Source organism: Meriones unguiculatus, chromosome 5 (genome assembly GCF_030254825.1).
Source record: "Meriones unguiculatus strain TT.TT164.6M chromosome 5, Bangor_MerUng_6.1, whole genome shotgun sequence".
NCBI classification, from domain to species: Eukaryota; Metazoa; Chordata; class Mammalia; order Rodentia; family Muridae; genus Meriones; species Meriones unguiculatus.
The window spans coordinates 86,750,132-86,769,249 of NC_083353.1; the positions used below are offsets into that span (position 1 = coordinate 86,750,132).

Below are 19,118 nucleotides of genomic sequence, written 5' to 3' on the forward strand. Positions count from 1 at the left end.
AACTTCGTGCAGCCAAGATCGGGGGACAGGGAGGAACGGGTGTGCTACCAGCACCATAGAGGAATGATTTATTGCATTCGCTTTGAAAAAGCAGCACCGCGCAGGAGTAATTAAGCCAAAGGTACACGGTGAACAATTGATCAGCATTGTCAGGGAGGCCTGATTAGCTCAGACGCTTCCAGAATCGATTCTGCTAGCTATGAGTTAAAGGTTACTAATTAAACTTATGGGCCATGGCTGCTGTCTCCAGGTGGCATTTGCACAGTTGTATTTGTGTTCTGCCAGGACAGGCAAATGAAGCCAACTCCAGTTGCCTCTTTGCTAACAGCCTCTGGCAAAAGTGTCTCTTCAAGGATAAAAAGAAAAACAATATTGAGTCAAAGTTTTTCTGTGTGTTTCTCATAATCCCTAGTGGTGTTTCCAAGCAAGCCCTGGTATCTGCCAGTGTACTGAGTGAAATATGAGAAGGTTAAGTTCAATTAGAAAAGTGTTCATCATCCCAATCTCCTAGTGTCTCTATGTGAGTGTACTGTTACAACTAACATGCTCCTCCTTCCTTCCTTCCTTCCTTCCTTCCTTCCTTCCTTCCTTCCTTCCTTCCTCCCTTCCTCCCTCCCTCCCTCCTCCCTCCCTCCTTCCTTCCTTCCTCCTTCCTTCCTCCTTCCTTCCTCCTTCCTTCCTTCCTTCCTTCCTTCCTTCCTTCCTTCCTCCTTCCTTCCTCCTTCCTTCCTTCCTTTCTTTTTTTCTTTTCTTTTCTTCTTTCCTTCTTTCCTTCCCTTTTTTTTGAAGCAGGTTCTCACTATGTAGCCCAGGCTGGCCTGGAACTTACTATGTAGTCCAGGCTGGCTCACTAATATCAATCTTCTGCCTCCTGAGTGCTGGGATTAAAGGGGTTCACCAGTTCTTTCTTGTTTATCCAGGTAGCTCCTTCAAAAAAAAAAGAAAACTGTTCTTTCCCTTTCACCATAACTCCATCCATACACTCATGCAAACAGTTGTTTCAGTAATACTTCTGGCTATTTAATAGACCCAAGATAGTCCATATATCCCCAGCAATGCCTCTTCCCCAGGTACTGATTTTTCAGCATTTTTCTAGAGTTGCCCAACCCTTATCGTAATCAATAGCTCCCAAAGAAATTCCACATTCAATAGAAACAATTCTCTTTCCTCATCCTTTGATCTAAGCAGGCACATTTCTACATTCTGTCCTATAGACCTACTTATACTATAATTACACTACCTAACGTGATCTTCACGGCTTCCTTCCTTAACCCAGCATCATGTCTGTGAGGTGTGTCATGCATTAATGCTACATTTAATTCTTTTTTATGCTTCAAAAAATCTCACACTGTAGAAATGTATCACATCTTCTTTTACCCATTCATCATTTGATAGACATTTGGGTTTTCCAACTTTGCAGATTGTTATGAGTAACCCTGGATTCTTTTATTTGTTGTTTCTTGAGGCAAGGTCTCTCAATGTAGCCTTGGATGTCCTGGAACTCTCTATGTAGATAAGGCTGGCCTCACATTCAGAGAGATCAGCTTATCTCTGCCTTTCTAATACTGGGATTAAAGTATACTATCATAAGGTAACATCGCTTGTTTATGTATCTGTATGTAAGTCTTGTGTAAATATTAGTTTTATGTCTTCCTCAAGATATACACCTCAACCTGTGATTAATACTAAAAAATAAAAATTATTATTGAAAGAAAAGACATACACCTTAGAAATAGAATTGCTGGCTCATATGTTTACTCTGTGTTTATATTTTAAGGACTTGGAAAACTGTCCTCCAAAATAGCTGCATCTCTTACATTCTCATCAGCAGTAAACAGGGCTCCACATTTGCAGCGTCATAGCACAACACTTGCCATTTCCTGTCTTGATTTTAACCGTCCCACTGCATGTGAAATGATGTTTTGCATGCCTGATACTCATGCAGGTCAGGAGAATGTTAGATGCCCTGGAACGAGAGTTGCAGATGGCTATGACCCACCATGTTGATGCTGGAAATTGAACTGGGGTCCTCTAGAGGAGCAGCCAGTGCCCATAACCACTGAGTCATCACTCCAGCCATCTTCAATCACTTTCTGACTGGATCTTTATAATCATTTCCTACTCTGTAGTTTGGGCTAGTCTGGAACTATTGGCAATTCTGACTCAGTTTTCAGAGTATTAAGATTTCAGTCATTTATATATTCATAATTCAAGTCACTTAACAAGTATATAATTTGCAAATATTTTCTCAAATATTATCTGTTTTCTCACGTCCTTATAACATAACAAGAATTTTCCTTTTAATTCTGATGTAGACCAATTTATCTATTTCCCCCCTCTAGTCATGTACTTTTTATGTCTTATGAACAAAACACAGCCTAACGCAAGTCATGAGGATACATTAACATGTTCTCCTCTAAGAGTTTCTGTCTCACATTAAGGTGCAAAATCCATTGTAGTTAATTTTTATGTTAATGTGAGTAGGGGATCCAACCTACTCACGTTATTTTTTCTCATGTAGATATATATTTGATCTAAGGCCACACCTTTTAAAAATACTCTTCTCTTGCCCACTGAATCATTTGGTAGCTTTGTAGAAAGCAAAATGACCATGAAAGTGAAGATTTATGTCTGAATTCTCAATTCTCGTCCACTGATCTATGGCATCACATTGCCTTGATGACTATAGCTTGTTACTTATATTTGAAATTCTATTTCAGGAGTAGCCTAGTTATATGGCATCTGTCATATTGTATTCTGTCACTTTCTCTGGGAAGATGTGACAAACATCTATTCACCCCAGATAGGGCACTGATGACAGATGAGGGAAACAATTCCATTCAAGGCTAGCTTAGGATATCAGTGAGTTTGTTAGAGTTATTAATAAGATTACAGGTGAGAAGTTACTTATAGGGACATGGTGACCAAAATGCAATTGCATCACAGAAAAGTCCACACTAGCATGAGTGGCTAATCATTCATTCAAGCTATATTCCTGGAGCTTCCTACACAACTTGCAGGTAGCTTGGCTATTTGGAGAATCTCTCATGCACGGTAGTTGTACTGCTTATATAATTTTGGGAGGGACAACCTTGTGAAACTTATCAGTTTCAGGAACTTCCTAAGACTTGCAACTTTGGTTTATTTATTGAGTATTAACTGAAAGTGTCAGTTCAGACAAAATAACTACACAATACATTTCCATATGGGTTTTAGGATGGCTTTTCAGTTTCTGCAAAACTGGCACCTGGAGCGCTGACACAGACTGTGGTGACTGTACATCTGCTTGGAGACTATTGCTCTTACAGCAAATATCCTGTAATCAGATCCATAAAGACTTATCAGAAAGATGAGATGTCTTTCTTTCCCTTTATATGGCTACCTTCTTTTGGCAATACTTTGTAGCATTTTCTTGTTAAATTTATTTTCTTCTTTAAAATTTATTTTCTTCGTTATTATTTTGATACTATTATAGATTGACTCTTGAGAAGTTATAATAATGACTGAACAGTCTCAACTTCGGTGTGCCTATCTCTTAATTTAAAAAAGGTAAATTTAGCTATCCTTGCTGATTGTTTTCTGGTTTTCAGCAGTCTATAATACCACGCATTATCTTTTTTTGTTTTTTTTTTATTATTTTTTATTAATTATAGTTTATTCACTTTGTATCCCAACTGTAGTCTCCTCCCTTGTACCCTCCCAGTCCCATCCTTCCTCCTTCTTCTCCACCCATGCCCCTCTCCCAGTCCACTGATAGGAGAGGTCTCCTCCCCTTCCATCTGATCCTAGTCTGTCAGGTTTCATCAGGACTAGCTGAACTGTCTTCCTTTCCTCTGTGGCCTGGTAAGGCTGCACATCCCTCCCCCCCTCAGGGGGAGGTAATCAAAGAGCAGGCCAATGAGTTTATGTCAGAGACAGTCCCCGTTCCCATTACTAAGGAACCCACTTGGACACTGAGCTGCCATGGGCTATATCTGGGGCAGGGATTCTAGGTTATCTCCATGCACAGTCCTTGGTTAGAATATCAGTCTCAGAAAAGACCCCTGGGCCCAGAATTTTGTTTTCCTCTCCTTGTGGAGCTCCTGTCACCTCCAGGTCTTTCTATCTCCCCCTTCTTTCATAAGATTCCCTGTACTCTGCCCAAAGTTTGGTTATGAGTCTTAGTCTCTGCTTTGATATTCTGTTGGGTAGAGTCTTTCAGAGTCCTTCTGTGGTAGGCTCCTGTCCTGTTTACTGTTTTTTTTCCCTCTTCTGATGTCCATCTCGTTTGCCTTTCTGAATGAGGATTGAGCATCTTACCCAGGGTCCTCCTTCTTGATAAGTTTGTTTGGGTGTACAGATTTTAGTATGATTATTCTATATTATATGTCAAATACCACACATTATCTTAAATGCACAGCAGACACAGAAAGGAGAGATGGAAACAATCCTAGCACTGCTTCTAGCATATCAGGCCCCAAATTTAGCTAAACTTTTAGTCCAGTTGCCCCTTTGCTTTAGTCAGGGGACCTCCTTGGAGCTGTCAGACATGCTTTACTGAAAGTCTCAACTAACACTATTGGTATTAAGGAAACAGTGTTGCTGTGGTGCTGCGGAAGAAACCGGTTCTAACGTCAGTTCTAAATCTCCGCTCTGAGTTAATCACTCTTTTTAATCTCAAGGGGAAGAAACAACAAAATATTTTAATAACCATCATCTATCCTGTGAAATCATCCTGCCACACAATCCTTCTTGGAATTCTTACCATTTTAAACCACCCAAATTCTAACATAACAGAAGCACCAAAAGTATGAACACTAGCATGAGGTTTATATAATGGGGCAGAGGGTTTAACACTGGGCATTACTAAGATAAGATGGATTATTGTTGAAAATAAACACTAGAAAAGAGAACAATTTTAGGAATCTCTTAGCACAGCCAATGTGCTAGCTGGTTTTATGTCAACTTGACACAAGCCAGAGTCATTTGGGCAAAAGGAACCTCAGTTGAAAAATGCCTCCAGCAGATTGGCCTGTGGGCAAGCCTGTGGTCCATTTTCTTGATTGATAATTGATTTGGGAGGGTACAGCTCACTGTGGGCCATGCCAACACTCCCCCACACATCAGTTCCTGTCTCCAGGCACCTGCCCCATTTGAGTTCCTGCCCAGACTTCCTTCAGTGATGGACTGTCACCTGGAAGTATGAGTAAAATAAACCGTTTGCTTTATAACTTTGTTTTTGCTCATGGTGTTTTATCACAGCAATAGAAACTCTAACTAAGAAAGTCACACGCCTAAATTCTTTTTGAGTTGTGTGGGACCTAAACCAATGTTCCTCAGTTTTGGTCTACACCCATTTGTCATCAATTATTTCAAGAGAAACAATAAAAAATTCAAAACACATCTACATACAATTTAATGATTTTAGAATGTATATGTAATGCATGAACATATTTTAGAAGATATATCACAGTGATCCTTCTATGTATGATGAGGAACACATAGGGAAAGATAGACTTCATTGTGGACATTTTATTAAAGTTAAAGAAAAAAAAAGCCAGGATGTCTTAGCAATGTAACCATGACATATAAATAGTATTTGGAGTTCTACAAGTCAGTCACTGATATGGTAGTCTTATTTCTATAAAATTATCTGAATGTGATCATAAGAGGTAGACACTGCAGATGTACAGTGTTGCATCATTATCATGAACAAAAGCATTAAACACATAGTGAGGGCATTATAGATGGCTCAGTAGTTAAGAGCACTTATTGCTCTCACAGAGGACCCAGACTTGGTTCCCAGCATCCACATGTTGGGTCACAACTGCGTGTAACTCCAGTTCCAGAAGATCTGACATCTTCTGAAACAGCCATGCAAACAAAGTATTCAAATAAACAAACCTTTTACAATTTTTGGAAGAAAAGGGTGGTGCTGGGGTGGGGCATAGAGTGGTCCTAGTGCTCTCTTTCTAGTATGGAGGCACCAGGGATGAAACTCAGGTCGCCAAGCTTGGCAGTAAATGCTGTCACCTGCCAAGTCTTCAATATAACCTACAAGAACTTTTAATGATGTGGAAATTTTCCAACACACTAAGTGAAAAAAAAAAAACAAAAACCTATGGTATTATGTAATATTCCCAGTTTGTAAAATGAATCTTATGTATCTCTATATTTAAAGAATACTAAATTATCTTGGATAATAAGAAAGCTGTCATATTCTTGCATTTTTTGTTTTTTCCATATAAAGTTATATTTTTTTTTTCCTAACATGACATTTTCCTATCAAAATAGTACCTATCCCATCTGCCTTTAAGGGGCAAACTGAAAAGACCATCTTGACAAACCTAATAAAAAGAAATATATGAATAATATCTTATTATTTTTCTTATTATAATCTTATTAAACACTTACTGTGTTATTGGGGCTCCTCTAAAGGAGTAGAACCAAGAGAATGAGTATGTACTATGAAGGGGGCTGGGTAGTCCAACAGTTGGGCGTCTGCATCCGGGAGAGGCTGAGAACCCAGAGGCCGCTCAGCATCCTTTTGCTGGATGCCTCAGCAGTTCCAATATGGTGCTAAAGTTCTGGAGAATTCCTAGAGGGTTTCTGGGCACCATTCCATAATGGAAGGCTGATGAAGCTTGTTCAGACGTCGGCAAGGGTTGGAAGCAAAGGCTATCTCGATGGGAAGATGCACTCACTAGCAAGGAATACAGCTGGGCAGGTAAAAAGCGTCAATATTTCCTTCAGACTTTGTATCTGAATCGCCAGAAGGGGCTACACACCTAGAGAGAGGGTCTTTCCCCTCAGTTAGCTTTCCAGGAAATGCTCTCAGGTATCTACCCAGAGACCTGTCTTTGAGCTAATCCAAAATCCAAACAAGTTGGATCAACCAAGATTCACTAACACGTTTATGAACAAAGGCAGGAATAGAAATATAACATTTATCACTTGATGGGCCTGTAGCTTGTTAAGTTACTATCAGAATTATTTTATTTTATTTTTATTTGTACGGGTATTGTGTGTAGGTCTGTGCACCACATGTTTGCAGTGTTCATAGAGGTCAGAAAAAAGATGTTAAGTCCCCTGGGATTGGAGTTGTGAGTTGTCCTGTGGGTGCTAGGAATAAAACCTCGCTCCTCTCGAAGAGCAGCCAGTGCTCTTAACTGCTGAGTCCACTCTCCAACCTCAGACTCGTTTCATGACAGAAATTAGACTCATTACCATGAGGCCCCACTGATAGGATATGCTGAGGTGGAAGGAGGGGGTCATGAGTTCCAGGCCAGCCTGGGCTACACCTTTGAAAAACATTTAGACTTTCATGAATGTTTTGAGAGAACGACCTTGTTTCCTCGATATTTTTAAAGTCATAAGAAGGACGAGGTTCTGGTTTCCCTTGCTCTTGATTTCATTACAGAGATAACACGCGATATATGCTAATTAGAACCGCACTGCGACAAGTTAGTTACTTTACTGCTTAAGCATTTTATTAGATGTAAGCCAGGGTATAAAAAGCAAGTGGATATACTTAGGAACTCTGTGTCTGTTGTAAATAGCCTCATCAGCTTTTGGAATAGTCTAGCTGGTCACCTTCCAAGGCCAGTGTGTGCCTCATCCTTCCAGTTCCTTTAGTTCCAGGCCTACAGTTCCGTAACCCTGAACAAGCAGCTTCTTCATCTACTGCCTTGGTCCTGAACCAAAAAGAGAAGGGACCACCAAAGAGCTTATCAGGCCCCTTGTTTTGGTCTCTAGTAATACTTCATACAAGTTACTTCCAAAGGAAGCAGAACAAATTATTTTTCCAATAATACTACACCATACCACATATTCATATAAAACCAAATACCTTCTAATGTCAAGATTTCAATATGTAGCAGATCTAAATTTAAGTTTTCACATAAGTCTGATCCTTTCTATTATACCAGATCCACTAGTGTAATCAATCTAAGAAAAAGGAAAACACTCAACATTTAGAAATTATATATGAGGTTAACTTTTTAATTTTTCGCAGGAGCAACTCAGAAAGGCTGAGGCCGTGGCTCAGTGGCAGTGTTTGCCTAGCATCTCAAGTCCTTGGCTCTATTCCCAGTGTCTCAAGGAAACAGATGGAGGACCATTTGCCAGGGTCACACAACACACAAGTACAAGGACCTGAAGAGCTTCGTCTTCATATGTGCCTCCTAGTGAGTATTCCTTGCATGAATTTGGGGAGTCTGACTGCCTGAGATAGAAAAGGACTTATTTCTCTCAGAAGCAGATGAGGTAGTCACATTACCTAGGTCAACCACAGAGCAAGGCTACCCGCACTGAAGATGTTACCTGATATGAACAGTATTCAGCTGGTGAGCATACAGCTACTTCGCTGAACTACTGGGGACAGAGCCGTTATTCTATGGGATATCGATATCGTCAGAGAGACAAATAAAGATGCTTAAGTGGTGCTATTGGGCAGCATACTCCATCATGTCTCTTACTGGTATTTAAGGGCAGAAGAAAGAACAATGGAATGCAATTCTGTGACTTTGTGGGGCCTGCATGAGTGCATCAAATCTGGGGCATGTTTGAGAGTAACCGCAAGTTGAAAGCCAGGCCTGAAAATGATACTTGAGGACATCTGATGAGTCTGTGATTTGAGCAGTATGTAGTTAGGGTTTCCAACTGTGGTCAGCCACAGGCCTACTCTGGGGACAGAGTTCTCCAAATTGTGGCTTTGTTTGTACATCAGTTTTTACAGAACTTGGAAACACATATTCCCAAAACATATACTCTGTGCGAAGTATGCATTCTTGGTTATTGCCTTAAACATATGATACATGGCATAAAACTGACTACTGCAGTCGTCACACTATGGAGTTGTGTCGTGAAACATATTTGCTGCCTCCTTTATTTACTGATTTGTTGGGAATGGAACCCAGCCTCATGCATGCTAAGCAAGTACTGTTTGACACCCCAAAAACCTGTGGCCTTGACTTTAAACACAGTAATTCAGTCTGTGGGAATTGCTGCACTGTGGTTAAGATGAATGCTTTCTGCAGGCAGGAATTTGATTTCTGCTTCTGCCTCTTCCTAATGTATGACCTTGGAGGATTTGATAATCTCTTGGTCCTTTCAGTTTTTTCATCTTTAAGACAGCGATAATAAAGTTCTCCTGCATAGGGAGCAAGTTTGGCAGCATAATTCCTGACATAAAGCAAAAAATTTAAAAGAGGTAGGAAATGGGGGGAGGGGGCTGAGTTGACGAAGTGAGGAAAGGAAAATCTGGATTTCCAGAATTCAGGTAAACTCCAGATGGGAGCTTGCTTTTAAGGCCAGTGCTCAGAAAGTGGAAGGGGACAGAGGATCCTTGGAGCAAGCTGGGTAGCTAGACCAGCCGTATCTGTGAGCTTTGGCTTCTACTGAGAGAGCCTGCATCAATGAATAAGGTGGACAGAAAATGCAGCGGACTCACCATGTCAGTCCTGAGCCTCTCTACACCCCCCCCCCCACTTTCTCACATACAGGTGAACAAGAGTGCGCACATGTAGGTACATCGTTTACACAAGCAAAGAAAAAGTAAGAAATTTAAGAGTCTGTGAGTTTCTGAAACTGCCAGAACCTCTTAATCTGCAGAATATGACTCCTTGGGGCTCCTTAACTGGGCTCGAAAAGGCCTGTATATCTCTTAAACAATGTCAACAGCAGATGTCTGCCCTCTGTACTGGCAAACAGGTCTAAAACATTCTTCATCAGATTCTCAGAGAAGCAGTAACTCTGCAAGGACTTACCAGAGCAATCAATACATGCAGCAGATCAGCCTCATAACCTGCTCTTCAGAGCTTTTGATCACTGGCAGACGTTCGTTTCCCTTTTCCCTGTGCAGGGTCTGTGAGTGAGCATGACAACGAAGTGCTTCTTTTCCTCTCGGTGACCTGTGGATACGGCACGGAAAGGGGTTATGGTGTGTATTCCCAGCTGACTTTGCTAAGCACCCCTGACACTTCACAAGTTTAGACGGACTCTCCTGGGGACACAGCGCTACCTGGGATGTTATGGAGGTGTAGAAGACAAGGCAAAGAGTTCACAGTGTTTAGAAGCCTGCAGTGCAGACATAGCCCATGACAGCTTAGCATCCAAGAGGGTTTCCCTAATAAGGGAAACAGGAACTGTCTCTGGCATGAACTCCATGGTGGGCTCTTTGCCCCCCCCACTCCCAAGGGAGGAGCAGCCTTGCTAGGCCACAGAGGAGGACATTGTGGCCAGTCCTGATGAGACCTGATAAACTAGGGTCAGATGGAAAGGAAGGAGGACCTCCCCTATCAGTGGACTTCAAGAGGGGCAGGGAGGAGATGTGGGAGGGAGGGTGGGATCGGGAGGGAATCAGGGAGGGGGCTACAGCTGGGATACAAAGTAAATAAACTGTGATTAATATAAAAAATAAAAATTTTAAAAAAAGAAAGAAAATTTAAAACAAACAAACAAAAAAAGAAGCCTACAGTGTTCTTGTCCTCAGATACCCTCTGGACCTTCGCAGTCCACTGTGCTTTGCATACATTTCTGACCCCAGTTTAATAAATACAAACACCTGATGAGTGGAAGGAAAGAAGGAACATCAGACTGGCTGGTGGACAGGAGGGTGCTCACTGCAGACGTGCAGGTACGAAGTTGTCACAAACGAACTTGTATTTCAAACGTCCTTTTGCCTCTATGATGAACACTACCCTTTCTCAGGCTAAGGGAGGCTCTCCTCAGAAAAAAAAGGAAGAATTAGGAACCACGAAGGTATCCACTAGACAAGAGACCTGATTTTGTTTCTGAGAGAGCTCTCTAATTCCAAGAATACGAGAACACTTGCTGTGTAATGATATTCATCAAGAAGGACCTGTCTGAGAGTAAAGATGATACTATAGACAGATTCTCTCAAGGCCCTTTTACACCTCTCCTGTTATTTGACACAACTCCAATGCTTTTCTGATGCAGGTGTTTCATCTTTACTGGGAACGCAGGAGAAAGGAAAGGATGACAAGCCAGAGGAGGAAGGCCCTGGGAATGCGTTTCTTTCTCTGATGCAGGCAGGAAACGGCGGGAAACCCCGTTGCCTTTCACTTCTGTCATGCCACGTGCACTCAGCTGCAATGCCAAGAGTGAGTGACCATCTCCTACCTAACCTGCTCAGGGATGCCATGACATCACCCCGATTTGCTAGTTAATCCCTGCACAGGGACAGAGACTGTCAGTGCATCTAGGTGTCACGCCGTTCGTCAGGCCGTGATGAATCACACTGTGACTCTCACATCCATTTTCCCATGACCCCTGAGCCACGAGGGACAGCTCAAGAGTAATTCTGGGCTCTCCATTTTCCTAACAAAGCCTCTTTGAAACTTGAAAGGCGCTACCATTTGTCACTGTGTAAGGGGGCAAACTGATGAATGGGTGGTGAAAAACCTAACACAATTCACAGATTAGATGTGCAGCATTGTCAATGCAGATCCAGAGCCCTCGGAAAGAAAGAAATGCAGATCCTTCCTGAGTCTGACCGAGCGCATGCGTGAGGTTCCTGTGTACAGCGAGGGCAGGACTTGCAAAGGCAGTTTTGGAAGAGACACAGAGGGAGCAGTGAAATGTCAGCTTAAATTCTGATCACAGTTGCTTTACTAAATGTGCAGTTTTAGTACAAGCCACGGTTTGGCGCCAACGCAGAAAGGGCACAAAACCTGGACAGGGTCACCCATCCTCACGAAAAGGGCAACACGGCCTGACAGCTTTTCCATAAGACAGGAAGACTACGCTATCACCACCCGGCTGCCCTCAGTATTCTTTGCATCTTCAACTGAAGCCTGAAAATAATTCACAGATGTCCCCTTTCTCTGTGGGTGATACTCCCAAGACACCCAACAGGTTCCAAACTCTCTATATATCCCGATGATAAATGCTCACTCCCCCCTCAAAGCAGGTACTTCACAGGTGTTCTTGGGCGTATTTGACCTGTCAGGATTTACTACTTTTGTGATTTGGGAAATTTTTAAGTAAAACAGGGTAAATGCAAACACATGCTGTGAAAGTAACGAGAGAGAAGGCCATGAACAGTTCACGGGGCGTGGTAGTCATCTGTCATCACTGTGAGCAAACACACTTTGAAGGAGAGATTTATTTTGACACACAATGTCAGAGGTTTCCCGCCAGGGTCAGCTGGCGCCAGGACAGAGGCAGGTGGTAAGACAAGTCCTTGTGGCAGTGGGGACCTGTGAGAGGGTAGCTGCTTACCTCAGGGTGGCCAGGAAGCTCAGAGACAAGAAGGGTCTGGGGACAAATTATATTCTTCAAGGGCATGCTTCACAGCGGCCTGCTTCCCCTAGGAAGGCCCCATGTCCTAGTTTTTAACTACTTCCCAATAAGGACATCAAATCATGAATCGTCAGTGGCTACAGGCTATAGGTTGTTCTCCATAAACTAACAGCAAGGTCCTGTTGCTGAAGACAAGACCTACCCAACTCATTGCATATGGAGACGTCAAGTCGGTGCCTATACAGAGCTTTCCTACTAGCATGCTTGGTATAAGAAATGCTAGCATCTTTGGTATGAAAAAGTACCCTGCCTTCTACCAAAGAGGAAATGTAAACACCAACCTAGCTAAAAACCCTTACTCTACAGTGGTGTCCTGAGTGTAAGATTTGCTAGTGCAATGGAGGTACGAAATTTGCAGGAGCAGCCAACGAGTATCTGATTTGACTTAGGGCCTCTTCCATGAGATGGAACCCACATGTGACACTGCTTGGATGACCATGAACTTGAGACTAGATAAGTCAAGGACCCAGGCTAAAGCAAACACTTCTCTTCTAGAAGAACAAAAGTTACAATAAAATGACCCTTACTGATATTTGGATATACTCACTGACCAGTGCCTTGCTTGGGCAGCGTCAGAGAAGCTTCCCCTTGCAGCAGATGGGCACAAATACAGGGACTCACAGCCAATGTACTGCGAGTAAGAGACTTCGGGACACTCAGACATAAATGGGATGTCTCAGGGAACCTCGCAGAAGAAGAGGCAGGTAGAGTGTACAAGTGAGGGGATGATGGAGAACACCAGGAAAGCAAAGGCCTCTAAATCAACAGGGTTGAGGCACATATGACCTCACAGACTGAGGCAGCATGCATAAGGCCTGCAAGGTCTACGCCAGATGGGGTCCTAGAGCTGAAAGGAGAAGTGGACACGTGCCCCTGTCCCTGACCCAGAAGCAACCTGTCACTGATAACCACCTGCAAATGAAAATTTAGTTTTCTCCAAAGGTGTTTCATTAGAGAAAGAAACTACTCTTGAGGGCAGGCCTCACACCCAGCAGCAGATAACCAACAGAAAACAAACTCAAGAGCATCTTTGGAGGTTCCTTGTCTCATGACGTCATGTTAGAGTTTTCCCTTTTAAAAAACTTATTATATGTATTTTATTATATATATATGATTAATATATATATAATAATATATATGCATTTTTCTTTTTATCCTACAGGTCCTTTGTACATCTATTATGGCATACAGTTTAGTGTTGTTGTTTTTTTTTTTTATACTATCCTGAGTGTGTGAATGAGAGGGTCTCTATATCTGTATTTGTTTCTTATGCTTCTTCTTGGCTCTTTCGTTTTGTTTTTGTCCTATTCCAATGTGTTAATTTTTGTTACCATATCATATAAGATATTATATCATATCATACTCCCTTAGAAGCCTGTTCATTTTCTAATAAAAGACAGAAAAGGGTGTATCTGGATGGGAGGGGAGATGGTGAGGAACTGAGGTGAGTACAGTGAATATATATTATGTGAGAAAAATATATTTTCAATAAAAAATACCATATATATACACACACACACGTGCGTGCACGCACACACACGCACACACACACACACACACACACACACTCATTCTATCAGTTTTGTTCTTCTGAAGAACCCTAACTGACAACCATTCCAAATCACTTCACAGAAGCGTTTTGTTGCAATGACTTGACTGAATTCAAATACTCATCAATATGGCTGCATCTTCAAAGAAAGATATTTATATTCTATCATGGAGAGGCTAACGCTGAACTGAAAATCAGAAGACTTGAACATGTGCTCAACTGCAAAGGACAGTATGACAAGCTGATTCTCTTTTCTGAGTTTATAACACATCTGTAAGCTGAAGTGGGGGAGGGGAACACTGAATATGCTGTTCTCAAGTCAGTTTTAGGAATTACTGGAGGGCTGAGTTGATGCACCTCAACACTTCCTCTTATTTCTGAAAGATGAAGACACTGTTCCCGTGTGGATGGTACACAGAGATAAGTGCCAACGACTCTTGGACATACAATCTTACCTTGGGAGAGTTACAGAGGAGCTGCGGCCTTCTTACACCTGTAATGATCTTGGCCCTGAAGGTGAACCCTCTCTGGTTAAGGACTACCAAGCAGCATCTTTGTTATTCACTGAACCGTAGCGATGAATCAACCTCAGTGAGGTGAGCAGCAATATAATTTAATTAACATAAATGATTAATTTTGGATTCACTTGGATCTTCATAGGAAACTTAGGCTGAAGCGAAGTTCATCGTGAACTTTCTTAGGTTATTTTTGGTCAACTCTTTCAATTCTACGGCTTCCAGTTTCAGCTACAGTACCAAAAATGGACAAAAGAAACACTTCTGTTTGAGTGCTGAAATATATTTACTTTTTATCTGATATTTCTTTGACCTCCTAAAGCCACCTAAACCACAACCTCCATCGCATGAATTCTGTTCCCCTCTATTTATTCTCAAGTTCACCCCTCTTGAAACACAATGCATTATTCCTAGGTCAGCATCTTCAAGCTGCCAAGCAAAATGGTGAAGTCATATCGTGAAAAGATAAATATCAGTGGATTCTGATCAATTCTACTCAGAGCTAAACTCATCAAACAGAATGCAAAGAGGTAAGTGATGGAAAAGTTAATTTCCTCTAAATACGATCAAAAGTTTGATATGAATACGTATGAATCATAAGAAATATAAGAACATATTATTTTTCAAGTCTCTCTCTGTGTGTGTTTTTATTTCCCAAAAGTAATCCAGAAGCCAGATGGCTTTGAGGCCAGATGGCTCAGTGGGTGAAGGTACTTGCTGCCAAGCCCTGATGACCTGAGTTCAACTCCTGGAACCCACATGGTGGAAGGAAAAAAATCAACTCCTGAAAGTCGTCCTGACTTCCACACCTGCACTGTGGCACGCATACCTACCCACACCCACCCGATAAATAAATGTAAAACACTTTTAAGGAAAACAATTTCAAAGGCCCCAAGATGGCTCAGCAGACTTAAGCCTGAGAACCTAATTTTAATCTCTGGAACTCGTGGTGGAAGGAGAAAACAGACTCCTGAAAGTCGTCCTCTGATGTCTGCACAGATCTGCGGCACAGTGTAGCTGGTTCAGACACATGCCGCTACACACACACACACACACACACACACACACACACACACACACGTAAAAACACATTCCCGGTTATAATCCTCTCATCATCAGCTGGCATAAAGATTACAGGGAAAGCCACCCGGCCCCTCTTAGGCCTCACGACAGCTGCCAACACTGTGTGGCCTTTGATCCAGGCGTGGTTCTGAAAGCTGCCAAGCTCGTGTCATTCAGGCCCCCGTGCCCTTTAGAGCAGATGCCACCACTGTCCCTGTTTCCTGACACGGACAACGAAGCTCAAAGGGGTAGAGGGCTGTCCCGTGGATACAAGTTGTAGAGCTGAGGGCAAGGGTGTCGCATGTAGACCTCTCACCCAAGGTGTGTCCTTCTTACCCCTCTGCTAAGGTAACAAGTGCAGGATGAATCCGAAGCAAAGAGAAGACCGACTAAGGTTTCTTGAAAAGCCTTGGAATACCAACTGCACCTTTTGTCAAAAGGGAGCGGCTTTGTCTGCGATGAGCCGTGGTGCTGTGTGCGACACCTAATGTCCACAAGGACGCGCTCGACCTGATCATCTGGGATCTCTGATTGGCATGCTTTCCCAGGGGGACTGGCACACTGCCACGGTTAATGTTGTTGTCTCCTTAGCACCGGGAACTGAAACGCCAGCATCCGCTTCCTAAGCAAAGGCCTCTTGAAACGTCAACCGCCTTTGGTTTTGACGGAGACTCCATCCGAGGGTGGGGGGGGGGAACCATCTGCGCAGGCTCCTAAGGAGGAAGCACACATCTGTGTCTAGAGAATTTGACACGAGCCATTTGTCAGCCACCATCTTCACCTGTGCTTGACACGCTTTGTCTTCTTTTAGGCCAAGCAATAACTCCTCGTTTTGTGAGCATGCGTGTGAGGCACCAGGTGTTGATATTTTAGAACAAACAGCTGTGGCAGCAGGTTTTCATCCCCCCCCTCCCCAGCCAGGCGGGTGATAGGGTATCATGCCAGATGACATTAAAGGGTTTTAGATGAGAAACCTTCCCCATCCCCACAATAACGTGTGATTTCTGATGACCTTGCTCTGGGAGACTCTCCTCGGAATTCACCTTCATCCTGAGGCAGCGAGCTTCAAAGAACGGCTAGCTGCCGAGGGCCTCACACCCCTGAATGCTGTCAGAGAAGCTTCACACGTCCCCATGTGGTCCGCCATTGTGCCTGTGCTCATTATCATTCATCAACAGGCCCATTTTCATGTCAATTCAGATTCAATGTGACATTTGCTTTCACTTTCCTTTGTGGGTCACAGTCCTTTTGCACCTCATGAGCGCTGCTTATGGCATAATTATTACTACTTTGAGTAATATGCCTTTGTGCATTCTGATTTAATTCGGGGAGAACGAATTTTATGAGTGTTCTGTGGATTCTTTTGTTTCTCTGGTAAAAGCAGGATAGGACAAGCAAAATCCAGCCTTCCACATTCTTTGTGAGGAAAATCAGATCCTTAAGTGAAATTTAATTTTCACTACTGTGTTACTGAGACAATACTTTGATATTTTAACAAGTCAAGTGGTTTAAAAAATGGCGGTGTAAAATTTTTACAAAAGCTAAGAACGTTTTTCCCTGGGGGGGAGAAATACAAACAGACTCGGGGTATTAAGTATATATTCAGGTTTTAGACGCGGTAAGAGCTGTCGTGTGTGCCCTAGATCAGAGCTGAGCGGACTTTCCGTGATGACATCAGCCATGCCTAGTAACAGGTACCTTAGCTGCTGTTTTGTGAGACAAGCTCTTGCTCAGTAGCCCAGGCTAGGCTGGAACTATGGGGCCCCGGCTGGCCCTCAACACATGATCACTCTCCTTCATTTTCCCCAGCACTGTGATTATAAACAAGTAACACCTAGACTAGACTGAAACCTGGAGTGGGGGAAGGAGGGTCGTCTGCACATGTATGTGCACACATATGTAAAGGGAAGCGGTCAATCCAAAAGAGCTGGCCGACTTTATTTTTGTGTGTGTGTGACAGAGTTTCTCACTGGGTCCCAGGGCTGACCATTAGGCAAGGTTGACTGACAAATAAACCCCAGAAATGTGGTCTCCATTTCCCAAGGGCTGGGATTACAGCTGTGTGATACCATGCCTAGCTTTTAATGTGGGTGCTGGGGATTGAACTCAGGTCCTCAGGCTTGCATGGAAAACACTTTACTGACTGAGCTCTCCAACCTGGGGGTGGTGGCATGTGGCTGGGTATACACTTATGAAACCCCCACGCTCTCTTGGACAAGCCTTTGAAGTTGCTGTACATTTAAGGTCTTTCTGACTTTCTCTTGTGTCTGCTTTATTCACACACACACACACACACACACACACACACACAGACAGACAGACAGACAGAGAGAGACAGACAGAGAGAGAGGATTGGGGGGCTTCCTTTTTGTATCTGACTCCGCCACAACAGGACAACTGCTTTCAGTCTACTGACAAAAGAAACTGGAACTTAAGTCACATTGCTTAGAGGGACTTTGTTCCAAAGCATTATCTGTTCTTCTGGGCCCATTCATCTGCTCTGAAAATAGTTCCCTATCCTCTAAGAGTGCCTTTCCCTAGGAAGCTGTCAACTGTCTGGTCTTTTTTTCCTGCTTTGAGTTTTGTTTGTGGCTCGCAGGTCAGCTTTCCATATATATATTTTTTTCACTGTATCAATCTATTCATTGTCAGTTTGGTTACCAAGGAATCTGGATGCTCTTTGGCATATTCTTAGTCTCATTGATAAGGGAACTTTAAAAGAGTCTGATGGAAGATCATGGACTATTTTAATAGAGTTTGGAAGATGTGATGTTGTAGGTTTTGGCAGTTGCCTGGAGAAGGGAGATGGAGAAGGGAAAGAGAAATCGATACCTTCTGCTTGTTCTGGGATTAGATGGTCCTTTTTTTCGGTGATATTCTCTCTCTCTCTGTGTTTCTTTGTCTCTGTCTCTCTCTGTATATGCTTTTCTTTTTTACCTCAAATTTTATTACTTTAAAAGTATATTGACTGGATGTGGTGGTGCACACCTTTACTCCCAGTCCTCTACAGGCAGAGGCAGGTAGATCTCTGTGTGTGAGGCCAGCCTGGTCTACATAATGAGTTCAAGGCCAGCCAGAACAACAAAGTGAGACCCTGTCTTAGAACAACTACAAAAGGCATACTGCTTTAGCTTTCTGACCCTGTGCTTGTGCCTTCAACACTTCAGTAATCTTCTGTTCAATAAGGAAAGCCCACTCGATCTTATTACAGACACACTTAGCACACCTGAAATTACCATAGGCCCCGATCACCCAATTTTGGTTGTTATTTTATACACAATCTCATAACACTTTAGTTCTCACAACACAAACCCCTCAGGTCTACCTGGGTACACCCTATGTGAGGATTTGGGTGCTCTCCCCACCTTTTGGGTAGAAAGGTAGACAGTTCTGCTTTCAGGGGTTTGGGACAGCCAAGTTTTGCTGGGATCTTCATTTTTGGAAAGTCTACCATGCTGTGTCAAATGCTGGCTGATTCTGAGTATAAGCACTGTCCCCAGCAGAGGAAAAAGAAAGGGCCTCTCTTGGTTCTTGAGACAGGATCTCACGATGGCTTCCCCTCCTGAGTATTGGGGCACAGACCTGGTTTGCCTTCTCTCTTGGCACTGCGATGATTCTTTCCTCTAAGAACTTTTTTCGGGACATTTGTTCAGTTTTATACTCTGCATTTTATTTGCATGTATCTCAAA

At 42.8% G+C, this 19,118-nt stretch overlaps 1 long non-coding RNA gene across 1 annotated transcript in view; it reads right to left on the reverse strand.

Moving 5' to 3' along the window:
* The window catches only part of LOC132654091 (uncharacterized), a 191,357-nt gene that overhangs the window by 91,265 nt on the left and 80,974 nt on the right, over window positions 1-19,118 (reverse strand). Inside the window, exon 3 of the long non-coding RNA XR_009591775.1 lies at window positions 9,747-9,890. This is a non-coding gene — a long non-coding RNA (uncharacterized LOC132654091). The remainder of the gene's footprint in view (window positions 1-9,746; window positions 9,891-19,118) is intronic.